The 21,434-nt window shown below is 48.8% G+C and overlaps 1 protein-coding gene across 5 annotated transcripts in view; it reads right to left on the reverse strand.

The window, feature by feature from the left end:
- LOC100864056 (putative receptor-type tyrosine-protein phosphatase mosPTP-1) overlaps window positions 1-21,434 on the reverse strand; it is a 314,861-nt gene that overhangs the window by 247,109 nt on the left and 46,318 nt on the right. Inside the window, exon 1 of one of the 5 annotated variants that reach the window (XM_086906438.1) lies at window positions 1,130-1,170. The exons of the other annotated variants lie outside the window; for them this stretch is intronic. The gene's annotated coding sequence lies outside the window, so the exon portion shown is untranslated. Of the gene's footprint in view, window positions 1-1,129; window positions 1,171-21,434 lie in introns of those variants that run through there. 5 annotated transcript variants of the gene reach the window in all.

The following is a 21,434-nucleotide window of genomic DNA, read 5'->3' on the forward strand; positions in this document are numbered from 1 at the left end:
CCTTTCTTTTTGCAACGCGTGGTGTCGCGCATCGTTGGCTGGTTAAACATCGATAACGAGGTATCGAGCGGGGAAATCGTTATCGGCGCTTCGGACGCCTCCCGATTATCCCGATATCGAGAAACGCGGGGATATCGCGCAAGATATCGGAAATCAATTTATTTGGAACGCTTGCTAATTACTGCTCCTCGATCGCGTTTCACGCTCCGATCGACGAGCCGTATCCGGGTGGAAACGGGCCGTTTGGAAGCAACCGACCCGGTCAACAGCTCGACGAGCCGAGGAATCGATCGCGAGCGATTCGGAAAGGAGTGGAAAATCGAAAGGGCGCGTACGAGGGGAAAAAAAAAAAAGAAAAAGAAGAAAAGAAACGAGGGTGTACGTCGGGATGGACGTAGTTGGAACGCGGAGCGAATTTCCGGAAATTTAATTGATTGTTATTCCACGGGCCGCGTCATGGAAACTTGCCAAGTAAGTTTCGTTTGAGCCGTTTGAGGAAACTCAACCAGTGGTCGTCCCCGAAGTACATTTCTCTCTCTCTCTCTCTCTCTCGCCTCGCCAAACGAATCCCTTCCTCTGTCCCCGCCCTCTTTTGCCTTTCTTCCAGGCCAAGACCAAGAGAACTTGGGATGCGATCCTCGCCGGCCAAACCAACTTAATCGAGATGCAGAATCAGTCCTCGATTGTTCCACGAGTTATTGGCCAACGCCTGTGTAACTTCCGCCAACCCAGATTAACAATTTCCGATTTTGGGTCAGAACACGCGCCGCCCATTTTCGCTTTGTCCATTTTGTGTTTACATCTCGAGGAGTAGATCGGTAGAAAAAGAAAAAAAAAAAAAGAAGAAAAGAAGAAAAATGGGAGTTGGTCGCTTGTTGCTCTTTAACCAAGATTTTCAACGCGTAGCTTAATCCCCCGGAAAAAGGCAGGAGGGGAAGAAATTTCATTCGACTTCGGGCAGGATTACCTCTTTCCCCCCGCGAAGATTATACAATCTTCTCCTCCCTCCTTTTTTTCTCAAAGTTCGCAGTTTGGATCGTTGGAGGGATCCAATGTTCGAAGAAATCGCATTTAACAAGTTGGGTAAAAATATTAACGCGGCGATTTCTTATTAGCTACATAATCGTACCCTTTCCTTTTCTTTTTTAAGGCTTAGAAGGCCGCCGCCAGGAAATTGAATCATCGCCGTTAAGGTGGGTCTCGTTTAACGGGGCACTTACCTGCAACAGAAAAAAGAACAGGGTACATTCTTTACGACGCGCCTTTACGATACATAAAACGCGGGGGCATAGCGGTCCGAGCGAGTATTTAAAAGCTTCTAAGTAATCCTAGATAACTATAAGCCGTCGTTATAGGTTACGCTTATCAACATTCTTAAATAAATAATGACTGTACGTGTACGGTATAGTTGCCGTAAAAAAAAAAAAAAAAAAAAAAAAGAAAAAGGAACGGCGCAAAACTTTCTCTCTTAATCCCATTCCCATTATTGAACAGACTCACGCCGGGATCATTACTCGATCCACGACACGTTTCGCGTTTCATACTCCCTTTATTATTACTCCGTCCATAATCGAAACCACCGTGACCCATAAAAATTCTTACGATAGCTCTCGCTATCGTTCCCGCCACTTCGAAAATATTCGATCTCTCTGAATGGGGGGAGAGGGGGGAGGGCTTTCAAGATCTCATCGAGCGGACGAGATCCCGAATTTCAAAGGGTTCCCACCCAGCCTCCCTCCTTTCGAGTCGATACAGTTTGTCTTCGGTTTGCGTTTGCAGTTGGCGGGCAAGCGTGTTATCCGTGTTGTTCGAGCGGCGTATAAGCGAGCCGAGGAGGCCATTAAAGTTGCATGGCGAGTGTACAGGCGAGACTTGCCACTTTTCAGAGTCGTCGCCGATACATCGATTCCCGGAAAACGGGCGAGAAACGGGACGAAAAGAATTATCAAGGCTACACAGCCCTTATCGACTACGACGTTCCAGTCGCCAGACCCCAGTTTCTGGGACGTGGCTTGGTTTAGATATACGGGAAATTATTCGAAGAAACGATGGCCACGCGATCAAACGTGTTTTTCGGGGAAGACCTCTCCCCTCGATTTCCCGATCGCAACGGACGATCCCTTCTCCTCTTTTGCCTCTCGCGTTATCGATTCGTTGGCCATCTGGTTCGTGGAAAGACTAATTGAACGAGGATCGACGAAGGACGACGACGACGACGAGTCTCCTCTTTTAGCTCTCGTTCCCGATAGATTTTAGGACGTTGCATTATTCGAAGGAAATTACAACGTTTATCTATCGCGAGTGCGACCAATCTCTGGCGTGGAGCGTATTGCGTGGGTCGGTATGTGTGGCGAGGTCATAAATTATCGCACTATAGGCGCTACTGATTGATGTTCTCTTCCTTCGCGTAAATGGGATACGTATACCTAAATATCTATCTTGTTTATCGGCCCGTGAAAAAGGGACCGAAGGTCTCTTGCGCTATTTCGAGGATCGAGTAACGAACGAAGAGGAAGAAAAAAATTTCGTCAATACGAATAACGCACTTGAGATATTTTCCCCTAATTCTTTCCACTGTTTCTAATTTTCCGCTCGATCCGTTACGCCTCTCAAAATTGAGTACACGAGAGGCGCACGTTCAACACCTGGGACTACTTGAATTATGGCAGAGACCTCGTTAATCACGGTGTCGTCGTCGTCTGTGGACCTGCATGCCCAACCGCGCGTCCATTTGTTTATTTATTCAATATTATCCAATATTATCCGTTCTCGATTACGAGCGTAAACGAAAAGCGCGCGACGAAACCCGCCGATGCCCTCTCGAATAAATAGTCCGCCTTATTCCCTATGCGAGAATGCAGCCCCCCACGCATGCATTTCAATAAATAACGAGCCGTCCCCTTCGTTATCAGACCAAGTAGCTTAACTGTCGGCCGGCGACTGCTGCTTGTTGTCAACTCGAGCAAACGTGCGAGTGTCGAGACCGCAAACGCCCGAGAGCTCCGCCCGGGATGCGGATGGAAGCGTCTGACAATGAGAGGAAGCGCCGCAGCCACCGATATACCGGGTGGATCTCGAGCAATCCAACTTCTATATATAATAATACATCGAAATAATCGTTGGAGAGTCGAAGCCGCCGAGGAGATACTAGAAGAAGAGGATCGAAGAAATAAATTTATTTCACAGACGTGTCTTTGAAGTGGCAAAAGTCAAAGATAGCCGACGACGTGGAATAATTGTAATCGGAGGGAAGCTTGGCTGCCCTATATTAAGATATTTTTTCTTTTTTCTCTTTTTCTTTCAGCAGCAATACGCGGATCAAAGATAGGGGAAGGGAATTACGGGAGATACGAGGTCTGGTCGCAATCTGCCAAGGCTTCGGCGAAAAACTGGAATGCAAAATTCAAGATCCGCTTTCAGCGCGCAGTCACACGGCCGGGGAAGTTTGTAAATAAAAAAAGGAGAAAAATACACTCGAATTAATCCCCCGGCTCGTGTTTTCAACCAGGCAGTTTCCGGCTCGGGAAATTTTCATGCAAACGAAACATGGCGCGCGAATTTCGCGAGGATCACCTTGTATGCGTCGCCGCCGCTAGGCCGAAAACTGGAAACGGTGGCGGTAATGCGGAGAGAGAGAGAGAGAGAAAGGTTAGAAAGGGAAGGAGACGGCGGTGGTGGAATTGGCGACGGAAACTCGTAGCGCACGATGGGTGGCTCGGTGTTTCGTTCTATAACCGGATACGAGTGCATCCTCCTTTATCCAGCCGTTGCATAATTGTCACACCGACGCCGCCCATTCGTGTGTTGCCGAAGTTGGCGGAATGGTCGCCGGCCTCCCTCCCTCTTATCGTCCTTCGAATCATGCCAGCTCCAGCATGCGAGCCTTCGTTCCTTATTAAGCGCAACTTATGCCGTCTACTGGTGAGGTCACTTGGAAATTCAGAATTAGGGACGCGGTCGCGACGAAACTGACGAGAATCGTTGCCTCTTGTTCGGGATTAACAACGGATGGTGTGGCGCACCGCGCGCGGTACGCCTATGATTTACGGATGCAACGATAAAGTTGGAACGCGAGCGGGCTACGTAATCCTCTGTTAATCCTCGGCGCACGGTGTATCGTATCGTTTCAGACGCGTACGATCGGTCGGGGAATTCTCGAGGCGGAGATCTAGTATTCGTAGGAATTAAAGATGAATTACACGCGTGGGATTCTACACCGCGATAATAATAAAGGTGTTTTTTTTTTTTTTTTTTCAATTTCTTCCCGAATCGAGGCCGCCTTCTTTTCTAATCGTGGAATAACTCGTAAACTTGAACGATAGAGAAGATTTATATATGGAACGGTTTCGGGAGAACGGGTTCGTGGAAATCGATATCGATACTCTCAAATAACGTATCCCCAAATATTCGTTAATTATCGTGAAAAACGATTCGAGCGACGAAATGTCGAGACTGATTATAAAATGGGATAAATTTTCCCAAATTTCAACGCGTATTTTCCGATTCTCCGTTACAAAAACACGCGAACGTTCCCAACATGCTGCGTCTGTTATTCATAACCAAAGTGTATGCGTTTACAGGAGTCGTTGGTTCATCGCCAATACCTATTGCTATTTCTCTGGTATTAATTTTTGAAAACTCGGTACGAGACTTGGACTTGGAGGAGAAGTTAGAATACGCGTAAAAAATAAGGGAGGGAATGCGGGAACGATGTTGGCATTCTATTATCCAAGGAAGCATCCAAGACGGTTCGTTGGGTCTCGATTCGAGAGGGGAGCCGGCCCAGGTATGAATACAAATTCCGAATCAGACGTTATTATGCATATTAGGTAGGTAGCCGCGCTCGTAATTCTCCTCCTCATAAGTTCTTCGGTTACTCCGCTTGGCCCATCCCCAGAATCGTCCGCCTATCCCTCTCCCCCAATCGAACTCCGACTCCTTCCTCTTTTTCCTCTTCTTCTTCTTCTTCTTCTTCTTCTTCTTCTTCTTCTTCTTCTTCTTCTCGCGGTAAACCAGCCCTCTTAAGGGAGGAACGCGCCACGAACGAGGGAAACTTCGCCTCGTTCCGAATTTGTAATCCGACTTTGAGTTTGATAAGGAATTTACATTCGTAAAAAGTCATTTGGGGATCGGATCCCTCCCCACCGTGCAACTTTCAAGAATGAAAAGAGATTCGAAAGCCGTTCTTCTTTCCACCCCCTCCTCTCCCTCCGGCCTCAACCGGCCTTTTGCCAATCAAGCCGCGGATTCCGCGAAACCGCGTCATCCTCCAAAGGATCCCTTCTCTCCTCTCTCTTCCCTGATCAATAATTTATGACCGCGCACCACTCTCCCCAGCAGCTCGGGAATCCCCGGATATTGAAATTTAACGACGATGACCGGCATCCCCCACCTCCGCGCCGCATCTCCTTGCGTTTCGATCGTTTTTTTTTCGTTTCGAGATAAAATTAATAACAATTATAATAATAATAATAATAATCGCGAAAATTGAAACGTTAAACGGTGGGGCGCGTTCAAATAAATATCCGCAAACGAAACCCTGTCCCGTTTCGAATCGAGATTAATAATCGAGAGGGGGGAGGGGAGGAGAATTAATCACGGCGCAATACACTCACGTCACGGTATATAATTTCCGATCGACGCGTGTGTGGACGCGTCATTCTTCGCGTGTAAATCAATCCCCAATTTCGCTTCATTTTCGCTGCTTGGCCTCCCTCCAATACTTGTCGAGATCAGCCTTGTTGAGGAAACGGCGATCATCGGCGTTAAACTCTATCTTATCCTTCCATTTTTTATTCCCCGTCGACGTATCGAAGAACTCTCTCTCTCTCTCTCTCTCTCTCTCTCTCTCTCTCTCTCCCCTCCCTTCCTCTCTTTTTCTCTAACGAGTTCGTGTCGAAGACGAAGAGATGCTCCCGGATCCCGGATCGATCGTGATTCGTAAAAAGGTACACGTATAGCCGAGTCACGTCGTGGAAACTCTTCTCGGCGGAAGAAGAAATCGTCAGAGCCTATTTCCAATTGGCCGTTCGTGCGAGAAGCGTGCGAGTGGGAGGAGGTGATTCGGTCAGTTCCGCGAGAATCCGTGGCTGGCGCGGGCCGATTCGGATCGGGACGGGACGACTGACTACCTGCGGGAACGTATGCTGAATTTCAATCGAGCGGCGAGTTTTTCTCGGGAGGAAGTGCCTTGCCTTCGATCGAGGCAAACAAAGGCGAGTCCCTCCTCCACCTTCTCTTTCTCTTCGCTACTGGCGAAGATACTCGGTCGAGTATGTTGGAGCAAACGGGAATCGAGGCGAAAGAAAGGAAGGAAGGGAAAAAAGAGGTAGAAGCGGGGAGAGAGGGCGAGGCGGTGATTTACTCGATCAACCGAGCTTAACCTTCCCCCGAGAAGAGGTTTGACAAATGGACGACTTATTTCACGAGGATCGCTCCTCGAGACCGGTGTCTCTTCTCGCGATATGGACATCTCGATAAGGCAGCCAAGGATAGATAATTGTCGATCCTGGAGACTCGATTCGTTCACGAATTTTTCTTTCCAAGGAAATAATTATGAACTAACGCGGGAAATAAAATTGGGATCCCGATTCCCTTCGGCCCTTTTTCTTTTTTTTTTTTTTTTTTTTTTTGCCAGGCATGCTATTAAGAGCTACAGGTGTGTGTGTGCGCGCACGAAAGTTGGATCTTCGATTTTCGCACGCGTTCCACCCGATATACCGACTTATCGATTCCCACGGCTTTGTATTTATGGCTCGCAGCCGAGTTAAAAGGGCCATCGAAAATAGACGATCCGCGCTAATTGCCGCGCTAAAACGTTCGAATCGATCTCCATCTCGGACGGTTTCGCGAAAAATGGAAAATACCAGGCGTGAAATGGACGCGCTTGGAATATCGCGGATAATTTCCATCTTCGCTATCTCTTCCCACGAATAAATTAATTTCGAGTAGAAGGAAGATTTTGTTCGTCGATCGAACGACATTCGAGGCGTTGTGCCAGTGTTCAATTTTTCAATTTGCCGGGAGGGTCGACAAAGTATGAGTAACTCGATTAGTTTTTATTACCTCTCGGAGGCCTCTCGGTCACGTATATACGGTACGTTTGCCGATTACGTCGAGAGGAAGATGCATCGATCCCCTCGACGTCAATCTCCCCGAGCGGAACCGTGTCGGAAGCGGACGAAAAGGGGGGAGGGGGCAGAGAGGCCATCGAAGGGTGGCGAGAGCGTGCGAACGACCGCCCCGCTTTTTTCGTCCTGCCTTCGATGTCCCTCCTTATATCCTCGTAGTGTCCACTCCACAGTGAGGGTGGATGGTCCATTCGAGCCTAACTGTTTCGCAAGTCCCACTTACGAAGGGCACTCGCGCGCGCCGAAATGCTCTTATTTCCTCGCCTCTTTGTTCCGCGCCATCGTCCACAACGCGATGGCAACGCGACTATGGGGAAAACGAGGGGAAACGGTGCCGAATCGGTCTTCCCCCCCTCGTACCATCGAGGGACACGGTAATTCGTCGGATGGCTTTTACGCCGGTTCAATAAACCTCGAGGAGTTTTATCGTAAAAGTGACGAGGTAAGACTCTCAAACCCACCTTGAAACGGAGGAAAAGTGGAGTTGCGGGAAGAATTCGAGGCGGCCACCGATTTTCCGATTTGGAGGAGGAGATCCCACGAGATGCGAGGTAATCGTAGAATCGTGAGAGCCGATTAGACTCGGTATCCTCGCCTTTGAGAAAATTATATTCCACGAATCGACTCGTCGTTTGCATGGAACGATATCCTCGATGGTCCTCGTGTGTTATCGAGCCAACCGATCTCCGGCTCGACAGACACCGAACTAGGGTTTCAAAGGAGTTGGTGATCTGATTGGCACACGTTTCGAACAGTTTCCTCCGACTATCACCGCGTCGTAAAGACGGCCTCCGCGTCGAGCAACGGAGAAGGTAAGAAACCGGTTGCGAGAACAGTCGGCCTTGTAATTACTTCCGTCTCGGGACCTATCGTTTTCGACCTATCGCCGTCGACACGCGCTCCTTCCATCGCAGCCAAGTTGAAAAGTTGCGGCCAAGTTGCGACGATCGTGGAAATAGGCTGGCTATCCCTGCCGAGGCGAAATTAAAACGAGCAAAGAGAGGGAACGCGTTGGAAAAGAATTTTTCAACGGGATAAAACTGTGCACGCGTGTGAGAATGCGTCTATCGAATAATCGGAGCATGGTCGGTGATTTGAATCGCGCTTTTCCGCGCGAACAATTCGAGAAGGCGAGCGAAATCGTTTCGACATTGTCCGGAATCCGTTCCCGCGACGATGACTCGTTGCGGTTGAAAAACTGAGAGAGAGAGAGAGAGAGAGAAAATAGAAAGGAGTAGCTGGAAATATGCCATCTGTGATGACCCGTTAGCGCCGTTAAACTCTCTTAACGCTGTTCAATGGCGAGCTTCTGTTCGCACACCAAACAAATTTCTTTATTTTCGTTCCCCCCCCCCCCCCTTTTAATTCTATTCCTCGCTTTTTTATCCTCGAACGTTTTCTCTTCTCCGGGACGAGGAGGGAGGCGGAGGAAAGACGATGGAGCAGTAAAGGAAGAGGTGGCGAGATGGATGGATATCTGAATTCCGGGGCCAGCGCGGTGATAAACTCGTCTCGCGTTGCGTTGCCTTTGAGAGTCTCGAAAAGATGGTTATTTATTACGTGTGCTCGTAGACAGTCGAGTCTCGGTTCGGTTAGCCAACCTTTTCTTTCTTTTCGTTATTGGATCATTTTCTTCGGCAACTGTTGAACAACTTCCCTCCCTCGAAGATTCGTGGAAGCGCGTAGGCGCGCCGCGACGAGCGCGCGCAACTACTTAAAGCGGCTAATGCTCCGGCGGCTGCTAAAGTTGATAAGTTTCAACTCTGTATGAAAATCAATTATCGCGCGCGGGGGCGTTCGAGCTGGAGGTATCGCAGGGAATTAGGAACTTACCGCGGGAATAACTTGAATAATTCGCGTAGGGCTCGGGAAAGCATAACATATTAATGTGCATACGTAACGAGGGCTAAATATATTCCAACGAATCAGTGTCGCGTCGAGTTTGCAAAGGATCCCTACCTCGTTCCCAGCCAAGCCTCCTCCAAAAGCGTTTGCTCTCGTTTCGAGTCGTCTTTTGTCCTCCCTCCTCCTCTCTCTGGAAACGAAGCAAAGTGGGAGGGGAAGAGAGGCGGCCTCGAATCGAAAGCGAAAGAAAAGAGTAATCCGGACATTTCTTCTCTCCTCGTCGTTGAACGAGGGAGGCGATGGTGGCGGCATCGTGGTGAACTCGGCAAGCAATTACTCATCCGGGGCCTCGACGAGGGATTCGAATCAAGCGGAAACAACGTTGTTGTCGTTGTAAACTCCCGTAAACAGAGTTGAGGGGAGGGGTGCGTTAATTCGACGTCGACGTGCTCCCCGTTATCGATGAACTTGCAAAGGCATCCACGCGATCAAAGGAGAGGGAGGGGGGTCCACTTCTTGCGCGCCGGGAAAGGAGCAAGAGAGGAGCGTTTGAAACACGGGTTGATGGCTCTGATTACAATTACAATGCGACTCGTTGATTCTTGAACGAGGGAGGGGGCGTGAGGGTGGGAAGGAGAAGGGGAGGAGAGGGTAAAAGTGGGACAAGACCTTTGCACCTTGGTGGGACGAGGGGTGAAACCGAGGCTGGGTTAAGAAATATGAAAGGGGCGGCTCGACGCAAAAGAGACAACTTGTCGAGCTCGAAAAGGAAGGCTGCGAGAGCAAGGCTTCCCTCTACTTTAAACTGCTTTTCCCTGCCGAATTAATTAAAATCGTTGCACGGTACGCCAGAGAAGGAGGATATTTTTATTCCGAGAAGGAAGAGAGAGAGAGAGAGAGAGAGAAAAGGTGCGAGAATATGGAAGATGACAGTTGGAAAAAGTAAGCAAGGAGAGAAGGATATCCTTTAGGAAGGCCTTATATGCGAAGGAGAGGCCGAGAGAGGAGAAGAGGAAATCGGTGTCACACAGACGTAGCTTACCGTGACGAGCGGGTTTAAGGTTCTGCTCGGTGCATCCGGTTGAGTAATTTGCTTATACGTTCTCGGAAATTCTTCTGACATGGACATCCTTTTCCATCCTTGAACTTTCCTCAAAAGTATACTCTTGCTTCACACTCATCCCACCCCGATTTACTTCCCTTCCCTTCCCTTTTAATCGAAATCCTTCTCTTTTCTTTCGAACGAGGCTTGCCTCTTCGCAACCAGTCGAACGAAAAGTGCAAACGTCGAGTATCTTTCCTTTCCTCTTCTCTCGATAATACTTTTCTTCATATTCGTCTAATCTTAAGTGAAGGAATAAAACGTTTTGGGGAATAAAAGAAGATGAAGGAGTTGCAAAAACGGTGAAAAATCGAGATGAACGTATACTCCTCGAAGAAACGATCTTATTATCGTGTATAATATGCGAGAAAAAAATACGATACGGAGGAAAGGAGAAAAAAATTTTTATCACCAGCGTGGAAACGAAGCTAAGCTACCGTCTCGACGAGCGAAACACGCGATAAGCGATAAGCGCGCGTTTCTTTCCTCGTTCGCCCTCATCTCGTCCTCTTACATCCTCGTTACATCGAGCGGAAGCCAGTTGTCTCCATTGTGCGCCATCTTCGACGTCGATATGTCATTCGAATACCTCGCGCACCACTCGACCACCGCCATATAAAATTCCCGAGCGAATAAGGGTCGCGAGGTAAGCACGCCGAAGAGAGAGAAAGAGAGAGAGAGAGGAAACACGCAGACGCATAAATCCATTTCGCGTCGAATTCCTTCCTTCGTTCGAAAAAAACGTGCGGCGATCGCGTCGACATTCTTCCGCGCGAGACATCGAGCCACGAAAACTGGAAACGATGGGGAGAATTCTCGAAAGGTGAAGCTCGGCGGGGAAAAGGTTCTTAAGAGATAAGTAAACAAACGCGCGTATTCTCGAGAATGGAGATTTCGCCTTCAGTTTTCTCGTTTCACGATGTCCCGCCGAGCGTAAAATTGTTCCGAGAGAGGGGAGAGACAAAACCACGGAACAAGGAAGTATCCGCGACTTGAAAATTAGTTTTTGTTTAATCGTCGATTCCTAACGAAATTCGATCGATCCGTTTAATCGAGAGCCGGGAGAGAAGCTGGTATATCGTGAACGTGTGTGTGTGTGTGTGTGTGTGTGTGTGTGCAAGATCCCCAGGAAGCGTGGAAAGCAAATATCCCTCTCTTAGGTCGCCCGTTTAAGCTGCAATTTAATTTTCGACAGGTTAATTAACTTTCGAGTCGACGTTTTCCAGTCCCGGTCGCGAAAAAGTACGTCAAGCTCGGTATAAAAAAAAAAAAACGGTTCAACAACCTAAAAATCTCCTCTAAACGACGTGATTTTCGTCGGGGTTGAAAATCGATTAACGAGGGGGGGGGGGGGGAGGAGAAGGGATTTTGGAGTTCTCGCGTTGGAATGATCGAATTCGTTTGTCCGGCTTCCCTCCACGGCTCTTTTAGCCCGAATCTCGAATTCGCGTCACGAGACGTCGAAGGAATCAGTGCGGCCATGAAGAATGAAAGGCGACCCAGGGACGCGATACACGGACAAAGCACGGGGCCACGGTGGCCGGCCGTTCTTTTTGCGGGTCAACCAATTTCACCATCCCCTCACCCTTTTTTCGTCTCCTTCTCTTCTTTCGTTCCCCCGAGATTCCGAGGCTGGAATCCAACGGGGCGGTCTCCTCCGCGTCGTAGAGTCGTCGTCATCGTCCCGCTGCAGCAAGCTCCAATTCACCCCTCCCCGCTTAATATTAAATTAACATCCAACCGGATAGAGAGAACCGCGGCCTTCGAACTTCTCCTTTTGCCAGCCCACTGGCTTCTCCGTAAAGCCACCACGAGAGAGGAACGGGCAGCGCAGCTAAATTTTGTGCGCCGGCCGCACAAGGTATTTTATGGACGTCGTTATTTAAAGTAATAGAACGCGCGTAATATATAATGGAAAATTGTAAAACGGAGCTCCGCTGGACCCTTTTTTTTTTTTCAATGAGATACCTTGCGCCCACCATTGTTCCCACTTCCGCGACCCATTCGCCAAGAGAGAGGTATTGTTGGTTGGACGTGGATGGAACCGTGTCCCGCGACGCAAAGTGTTTATGATATATTATATGGAAGAAGTTTTAATAAGAATTGTTCGCGGCATTTCTATTTTCTACGGGGGGCAGGGGTCGCGCGTAGATGGAAGATTAGGGGAAACGTCGTTAATTCCCACGAGGGAATCGATGTCCTACGGATTCCCTCCTCCGAGTTTTCCGAGTTCATACATTTTCATCGGAAAACACGGGGAAGCGATACGTTATATACGAAGGTCTCGCCTCGCCACGTTGTTTCGTTCACGTCACGACGGACGCGAAACTCGAACGTCGACGAGTAGAGGGATAGATGGAAGAGGGAGAAGGGTCGAGAGGGAGGAAGGACGAGGAGGATGGGGATTTCGGGTATTAAATATTCTCGCGTGGCGAGATTTGAAACAACACCGAGCGAATGATGAAAATTGCACGATTCGTAGGAACACGTTGATATTATCGGGAAAAAGTGAATCGAAGTACCGGCGAGCACGAATATACACGGAAAGATAAAACTTGGGAACGATTGTAATCAGGTATTTTGCGGTGTGAATAGGAGGATATTAAAGAAGTACAATTCAGCCGAATAATAATAACGGAACGGAATATATATATATATAAAACCGGTTTCACGCCGAATAGTTTTATCTCGTATCTCAGCCGAGGATGCTTTCCTCGTCGCGTAACCACGCCGCCCAGATTTCTGTATCGCTCGTAAACTTGCGTTATAACCTTTTGTTCTCTCGTTAACCGTCATCCCATCATCCCCCCTTGGAAAAATCAGCGTCTCGATCTCATTACAACTTTTATCCCCGTGTTTAGCGACCAGATTACTTCCGTCGGAGCAAAGATTTTCCACCGGAATCCCACGTCTAACGTCTACGGAATCTCGTCCACCCAACGTATTATATTTTCCATAATGCAGTGCGCGCGACACCGAACAGCGCCACTTCGTCTTTCTCTCGTTTTTATAGCGTCTGCGGCATTAAAGCGAAAGTTTCTCGCCTTTTACGACACGACGACGGTTCAACCGTGAATCGCGACACGTTCCAATCGTCCAAATCGTCCCCGATAACGGGTTCGCGCGCTCGTCCAACGGCTGATCCTTTATTCATTACTTACTTTCGTCCAAAGGTTTCGTCCGAGCGAAATATATATACCGAAATACATATACACAATTCGCGTCATTCGAGGCGACGTTTCGTCGTCAAAATCGTTCACCGTTGATCCTCGTCAACGGCTGTCCCATATAACGCCGGGCGAAGAATTAGCGCGATGCGTACGATTAAATCTCCAGCAGGAGGCATTCACAGGAGGCATTCGCGAAAAGGGAAACTAGATTTCAAAGCCGCGAGGGATTTCCGTAATACCAGGCAGGGACAAAGAACCGACCTAACCACGGCCTAGATAGACGTCGGCTCGTTCGTTCGTTTCTGCCCATCTCTCCTTCTCCTGGCCCCCTTCCCCCTCGACTCTCTCTTCCTCATATACCGACGGTAAACGGTCGTGCTGCTCGCTTCGTTGCACGCCATTACCGTGTCCCGGGGGCCAAAACTTCGCGAAAAATGCTTGAATTTATGTCCAATCCCCCCTCCATCCCTCCCAACTCCCCTTCTCCCTACCCCCCCCTCTGTTCATCCTCTATTTTCTCTCGCCTCTTCCCTTTCATTCGACGCACGACAAGGGGGAACTTAACCGAACCTGGCTGCCCGCCTTTTCTCAAGTTTGGAAATTATTTGCGGCTACCCCCATTGTCCTCGTAGCTCGCCCGCCACCCCACGAGCTACCTTCCCCCCGCTATTTTCGCCGCTATTTATTATAATCCGAGCTTTCTATCGGGCTCCCAGGAACTAACCGCTATTAAGCGAGTCGGGACTTTGTGTTCTTTTGATTCGGTCGTGGCCAATTTGCTCGCCACTTTTCCTCTCCCCTCCACAACTGTTTTCGCCGTTTGCACGCGCTTATCGAACACCCCGTTCTCGTGGCTCCTGCGCCCTGGGAAACGCAGCTCTCCCGTCCCACCAGGTATTAGATGAAATTGGGATTTCGAGGAAGGTTATTTTCTTTCGAAAGAATTTTTTCTTTTCTTTCTTTCTTCTTTGGATAGTCTTGCGTTCAGGGGATTCGCGACGAGGGAAAATTATTATTATTATTATTATTATTATCGATCGACACTCGGTGAAAACTCGATTGTTGTTTGCGTATTCTTTCGTTATTTGATTAGTGCGACTCTCGTTTCTTTTTTTTTTTTTTTTCCATTCTTTCTTTCTTTCTTAATTGCAATTGCACTCCGTCACGAGTGACAAATTGTCCTTGGTTGATGGAATTATATATAGACGGGGATGATCGTGTTTATGCATAGAAATTAATTTATTACCAGCCGGTTTCAAAGCATTTAACCGTTGCCGGTCATTAATTATCCGAAAGATAACTCTTGGGCGCTATAAATATGACGATATTTTAATCAGTGGTTATCAATCTCTCTGTAATATCCAAGTAAATGGAAGGGGAGGATATAAGTGAAAATATACTATGTCGCAATTTGTACGGGATTTAATTAAAAATTAAAAATCCTTACCTGCGAACGATCAACGCGAAAATTTCGTTTAAAATTCGTTCCTTCTCTCCGTCGTTCAATCGTAATTGAAAGTAAAAGAGTTGTAAAAGAGAAAAGAAAAAAAAAAGAAACACGGAACAAGTAACGGTCATCGCATCGTTCGCGCAACACCTTCGTTTCGACTGGAAAATTGCGCCAGAGACCAGAAGGAAAGACGACGAGTATCGTGACGAGTCGTTGCATTGCGTAGAAAAATATTGTTTGGAATTCGTCTTCCCTTCCAGCCGTGAAGATCTGGCCGATAGGCCACCGCGAATTCCGCAAACCCGTTGGAGGCCATTAATCTCCCGGTCGGCCGACCGATCCCCGTGGATATTCCAGATTTTATAAACAGTTCGTTCGCGGGTATACATTCCGCGTATTAACGGCCGCGTTACAAACGGCCGTAAACCCGCCCCGTATAAATTCACCCAGTCATGGAAATTTCCAGCTTAAACGAAATCCATCCCTCCAACGCGCTTCGAACGAAACCGGAAACGAAACCAACTTCTCTGTCCAACCTCTCGCGGAGACCCAGCTGACGCGAGAATCCAGGACGAGAGAGAGAGAGAGAGAGAGAGAGGAAACTGATCGTCGTTTCGTTCCAAGCTGGAGGGAGAGCGGAGCTCAAGATCGGATCAGAGATCGGATCGTTTACGCGCAGCCACCGTTTAAAGGATACCTCGTAATCCGCATATTAATCGCCAGGACATGGAGATTTCTCGAACGACGATATCAGGAGTTGGATAGTGGTAAAGTTTCCACCGGTGGTGGTGGTGGTGGTGGTGGTGGTGGTGGTCCTCCCCTCTCCGTCACGCGAGTAGCGACGAGGCGACCATTTCCGGTTATTACTCCGTTTCGTTAATCCAAGCACGTTCCAAACGATATACTCGACTAGCTGCGAGTTTAAGGCCTTTCCCCGTTCGCCCTCTCGCTCCCACCCTGCATAGGTACACACACGTTGCGCCGACCTGTACAACTCTCGGCCACCGAGAGTATCTCGGAGTACCAATGAGTACGGACGCAGCAGTGTATACACGTACACGGGGGGCCAACGTCATGCCGTGTCATCGATGCACTCCACTCTGCATCTCAATGAAGCCAACTCGCTCGTGGATACGCTCCTTCGGAATTGAAAAAGCCGGTCTTCGATCCCTGTCGGTGGTTACCTCTGTTTCCTTTGTTTCTCCATTATAACGATCTTCGATAATATACATAGGTATATAGAGGTTGATTTCACGTTTTCTTTTTTCTTTTTTTTTTTTTTTTTTTTATATTTCGAAATTTTTTCGAACACGGTTGAAAATCAGAGACGATTAGAAATCTGATTCGATCGATCCGTGTTAAATCGTCGGAGAACGCATCGAGATGGAAAATGTTGGCATCCGGCAGTACGGGATTGTTTCACTCGGAGAGAGAGAGAGAGAGAGAGAGAGAGAGACGTCCTTTATCCCCAGATTCTTTGCGCCGTGCTACTTTGCATTCGATTATCTAGAAACGACGACGTCAGTCTCGGTGCTCACTGAACTGGGTAATCAGTCGTATTGGATATCGATGTATTTATTATCGAATTCTGTCGCGAACCGGCTTGCCACCGACCTTCTATCTACGACTCTCCCCGACTTTCTTACCGAAAAATTACATTTCCCGAGTTGTTACGTATACGAAGAACTCTCCGATTCGAATACATCGACAAACTGGGTTTCACAACCGCGTTCAAATTTAACGAACGGCTCCGATTTATAAATAGGGCGCGCGTCAAATTCCCGAGCAAATACGAGAACGAGAGTTTTCCCTCGTGGGACGGAATTATATTAATTCGATTTCTCTAATGACGCTCTTCTCCCCTTTCCTCCCCTCAAAATCGCAACAAGAAGAGAAGGACGAATCCGAGGCGTTTTATCGCGTTCGAGGCTGGGGGCTGTTGCGCGCCAGTCGTGAAATCACCGGCTAAAACAGTTGCAACGCGCTCCCTTTGATTTGCACGGGTCCGCGGGGCATTGTAAAATTAACTCTTAAAGGCCGACACGGGCGTCCTCCCTCTCGATGGAATTTTTATCGCAAAAAAGTTCCCGATGGGGCTCGTCACCCGTCAGTCGTTCGCTTCCCTTTCAACGATGCACCATGGAAACGAGAGGTGCCCTCTCTCTCGATTGTTTCTCTCTCGAAAATTCACGCTGCACCGACTTTATATGAAAAATTAGACGAACCCGGCAGCGGCCTTCTTGTTTTTCGCGCGTTCGTTCGGGGGGAAAAAAAAAAAAATTTTCCCACGCGTGCCCCATTTTTAAAACTGCGACGAAGCGACGAGTTTGTGCTAACCGCTCCTTCGATATCGATACCGATCGAGCGAGTCGTTTCGAGAAATAATTTTAAAATAGAAAAACTAGGGAGAGAGGGGAAAATTTTTCGATTATATATTTGGGACGAGATCGAAAGGGCATCGAAACACGGGATCGAAATCCATAAGCCCGAAATTGCGGGGCATAAATTATGAAGGCGGCCGAGTATCGGTCGGTTTGTGGACGAGATCCGCGCGGCCATCGATCCGGCTTTTCGTCCATCTATCAAATAAAGGGTTGTACGCCGCGATTCCATTAAACGATACACGCATCGACGACAAAAGCTACGTATAGCTTAACGTCATCGTTAATCCTCCATTCGTTTAACGACGGCCAAACGGTCGCGGGCCACCAATTTAATTATCGAATGAAATACGCATCCGTGATAACCGGAACAGGAGGATGTTTCGCAGAATACGAGGAAGGAGGAGTCGTTTTTTCTTCTCTTCTCTAAGGTACACCATCTTTGCTCTTTCTCGCCGCGTTAATAAGTCGCGCATTGTTCGCGGCATTTGGAGCGCGTTCGACGCGGGAAGAGCGCGATTGGTCGCTGCGAGAGGGAGACGAGAGGAAGGCGAGAGAAGGTTGGGAAGGGAAATAAGGAGAAAGCCGCGGAACGATTCCCCGGCGCGGAGGGAAATCTCGTTTTCATCCCTCCACGAGACCTATATCCGCCTTGCCCCCCGGCTTGTGTGTATTCTGTCTCCTTTTATATCACCGGATACCCAAGAGACCTCGATTCTATATGTTTTCTCTTAGCCCTCCGGCCTTAAACACGCTCTTCCGACAAAGTTGCTCGCATTTTTAACGCGCCGCGAGACTGTCAAAGCTTTGTCTCATCCCTCTCTCTCTCTCTCTCTCTCAACGAGCGTCGTCTTCCCTAATCGGATATTCGTCGGTGTCTCCTCGATTCGTCGATCGTCGCGGGCTATGCATCAAAATTTAAAGCGCGTGACACAGTTTCACGCTGCGTCTAACTCGTGCAGCAGCTCGAGCATTGTAGCGAGATAGCGAGTGGAAGGTAGGAGGAGAGACGGAGACTCGCATTTTCTTCGACTTGGCCGGATACTTTGATACGTTTCCTTCTTCCAACCTTTACGTTCGAATTGAACCGCCGTCCCTCCGCCGTCTTCGTATAAACGGATGTTCATTCATTACTCCCTCCTCTCCCAACCTTCCTATCCCATCTAGTCCGACCCGAAAGGAACGAGAAGAGGATGAACCCGACAGTCAGACTTGGAGCAACCGAAGAAAATCCCCGGGGAGGAGGAGAACAAATCCGTGCACCTTCCTTTATGTATTCTCTCGCGCGGCCATCGGCGAAATTGCGGCAACTTCGTTGATTAGCCTAGGCGGCGTAGCGAGATCGTGGCACGCGCCTACGAACGGATATCCCCTTCCCTCCATTCTCTCGTGTCTGCCTGAAAGCTTTCCGAAGTAACATCTTCTTTCCATCCATCCATCCATTCGGCGAATCCCTCAACTCCCGATTTCACCGGATCCGCGCGAGTACACCGGCTGTTTTCACGCATAAAAGACGACGACGACGACGAGGGGAGGTACGGCGTCGCGACTTTCCCCGCAATATCCTCTTCTCCGCGAAGGACTTTTGGGCGCGCTCGGGGACCCTTCTCGGTTTAAAGCGATCAGTCCCGCCGCCCACTTTGCGACGCGTACAAAGCGGGGAAAGTGTACAAAAGCCTCCTCTTTCTTCCACCCTTAACCCTGTCCTCCAACGCGCGCATTCTTCTTCCTCTTCTTCCTCCTCCTTCGAAAGCAGCCACCTTCCGCCTCCAGGAAGAAGCCGGGCGAGAGACCGGCCGCCGTCGCCTTTGTAATCCAACAAATTCACCTTATTTATATTCAATGTGGCGGTGCTCCCACTGCTCCCACGTGCGATGCACGTACGTATTCCACTAACGCGTGAGACACCTCCTTTACCTTACCACCACCCAACCCTGTTTTCTTCCTTCCATCCTCCCCCCCCCCCTTATCCCCGAGACTCCTTTTACCGGTGCGTACATGTTTTGCACGAGTTTATTGGTCGCGTGCTCTCCGTACAGGTATGCGACCCTGTTCGTGTCGGGAATGGCGGATGAAATAGAAATAGGTTAAAGGGGGAAGGAGAGGGGGGAGAAAGGGATATTGTTGCAACCCGGGGCTCTCTCTCCAAGTGCATTGAAATGCAACGTGGCCTCGAAGGAGGAAGAGGAGGGGGAGGAGGAACCCCGAAAAGGCGAGAACTCGGGGATTTCGCGAACGTAGCGCGTTTCGATATCGCGAGGATCGAAGTTTCGTTCGTCTTTTTTCCCATAGCAGGGGGGGAGGGAGAAGATATCTCGCAGAAATTCGATCGAAATACGAAATCGACCTCTCTCTCTCTCTTTCTCTCTCCCCTTCTCTCTCTTCTTTTCTTCCTCCCCTTCTCCACGAGGATAAATCGTAATTCGAAGGATACTACTATCCCAGCCTCGAGGCGGGGAGGAGGAGCGAAGGTTCGGCGCAAACATCGCGACGCCTTTTTTCCCCTTTGGCTGGGAGCGTAGGCGGAAACGCGAAAGGGAAGATCCGGAGGATGAAATAGGCGAGGCTCTATTCGGGTTAAGAACACCGAAGAAACGGAGACGGAGAGATAGATGGAAGACGACGACGACGACGACGACGACCTAGTGAAAACCACTTCGCTTTAGCGGCGCGCACACGTCGAGAGGCAAAGAGGCGCCGAGTATCCGAGAGAACCGCCCCTTTAATACGGCAAATGTCGTGAAATTCGCGGATATTGGTACAACGAGAGCTGTGGAGGAGAGGATCGTCGTCCATCGTTTCGATATTAAAACTTTTTTCGAAAAGCGAAAGAGAGAGAGAGAGAGAGGAAAAAACCCCGTCCAATTTTCGCGTCACTGTCGGGGAAAATGCGAAAATACGCGATTTCCCCGGAAGATCGTACAATTTTCCAGAGGGTGCGAGGATAAGTTGAAGATTGCGTGTACGTGTTTGAAACAGATTCGTCGGTCGGCTATGGGTGGAGGACGTGAGAGCTTCTTCGCCGTGTTTGCGACCCCGTGTCCGGAATACGTTGGAGGATTACGAGCGGATGACGGGGTCTCGCCAATGGAACGCGCAACTAGAAACGCGTTATTAATCGTGTTTATTCGCATCTACAGTTTGCAGTTAATTCCCCCCGCCTCGACACGTACAAACAGAAATCACGGGAATGTTCTAATTCACGATCGTTCAAATAATATCGTTTACTCTGCCCGATTGGTTCGCCGTGTCCCGGTCGTCGACCGACCAGGTCAAGTCGCTCATCAACATCGCTTTTTAATTCGTCCACCACGCATTCCAAACCTCGCGCTCGTTCCTTTGTGTGTATCGTGCGCATGTTATTATTAATTACCCGTCCAATCATATTAATGGCCGCGGAATTCGAAACACGCGCGAGAAAATTTTCGCTCGCGTGGAAAATTCATCCGCCTTTCGAAAACGCCTCGAAAATGACAATTCGTTCCTTCGAAGCGTCCTTCGCTCTCTTCCGAATTCGACGTTCGTTTCTCACCGATTCGATTAATTTTTACACCGACGAGACCTCGCTAGACTTGGTCCATCCGTGCACTGTTGATAAACTCCTCGAGATACGTTCGATCCTCTTCACCTGCATCTGATAGAAAAGGGGGAAGAGAACTCGAAATATCGATCGGAGATGCGAGCGAGATGCGCATCGTTTCGAATTGTAATTACTTCGCAACGAGCTCCAAGCTTTTCTCGCTCTCTCTCTCTCTCTCTCTCTCTCTCTCTCTCTCTCTCTCTCTCTCTCTCTCTCTCTTCCTTTTTCAGACGTGATCGAGGATAGGGGATTGATGTGAATATCGACTAGGGGTTAAGACGAGACTCGTAAACGCGTCCGCCACTGGTAAAATCTCGTTAAACGAGCGTAACTAATACGATCATACTCGCGACCAGCGACACCGCGATTTATCGCCCCCGCGTCCCGCGTTACGCTTAATCACGGATACTTAGCCGCGGTTGTTCGCTCTAAAACGCCGTTCTCGGCCGAGTGTAAATTATCGAGAGAAATTCGCGAGTTGGGAAAATCGAGCTCTCTCCCTCCCTCGTTTTTTAACGTTTTTAAAGTGGAACCGACGATTTTTACGGGATGAACATCGATGTAGGGTAAATGTCGTTCGAGAATAATCCTGCTTGTCGCACACTGTAACGCGTTTTAACACGCGAGCGTTCACCCCTCTCGAAACGACAAAAAATATCTAAATTCAAAATGGCTGAATCTCGACAGAGAATAGAGTAATTCGTTAAAATTCTTTCATATCGATCACGCGATCGTAATTGACCCGTTTAACTCTTCCCTCTCGAATTACGAAATTC

Source organism: Apis florea, unplaced genomic scaffold, assembly GCF_048593485.1.
Source record: "Apis florea isolate Af1SG1 unplaced genomic scaffold, ASM4859348v1 contig_2495_pilon, whole genome shotgun sequence".
Lineage (NCBI taxonomy): Eukaryota > Metazoa > Arthropoda > Insecta > Hymenoptera > Apidae > Apis > Apis florea.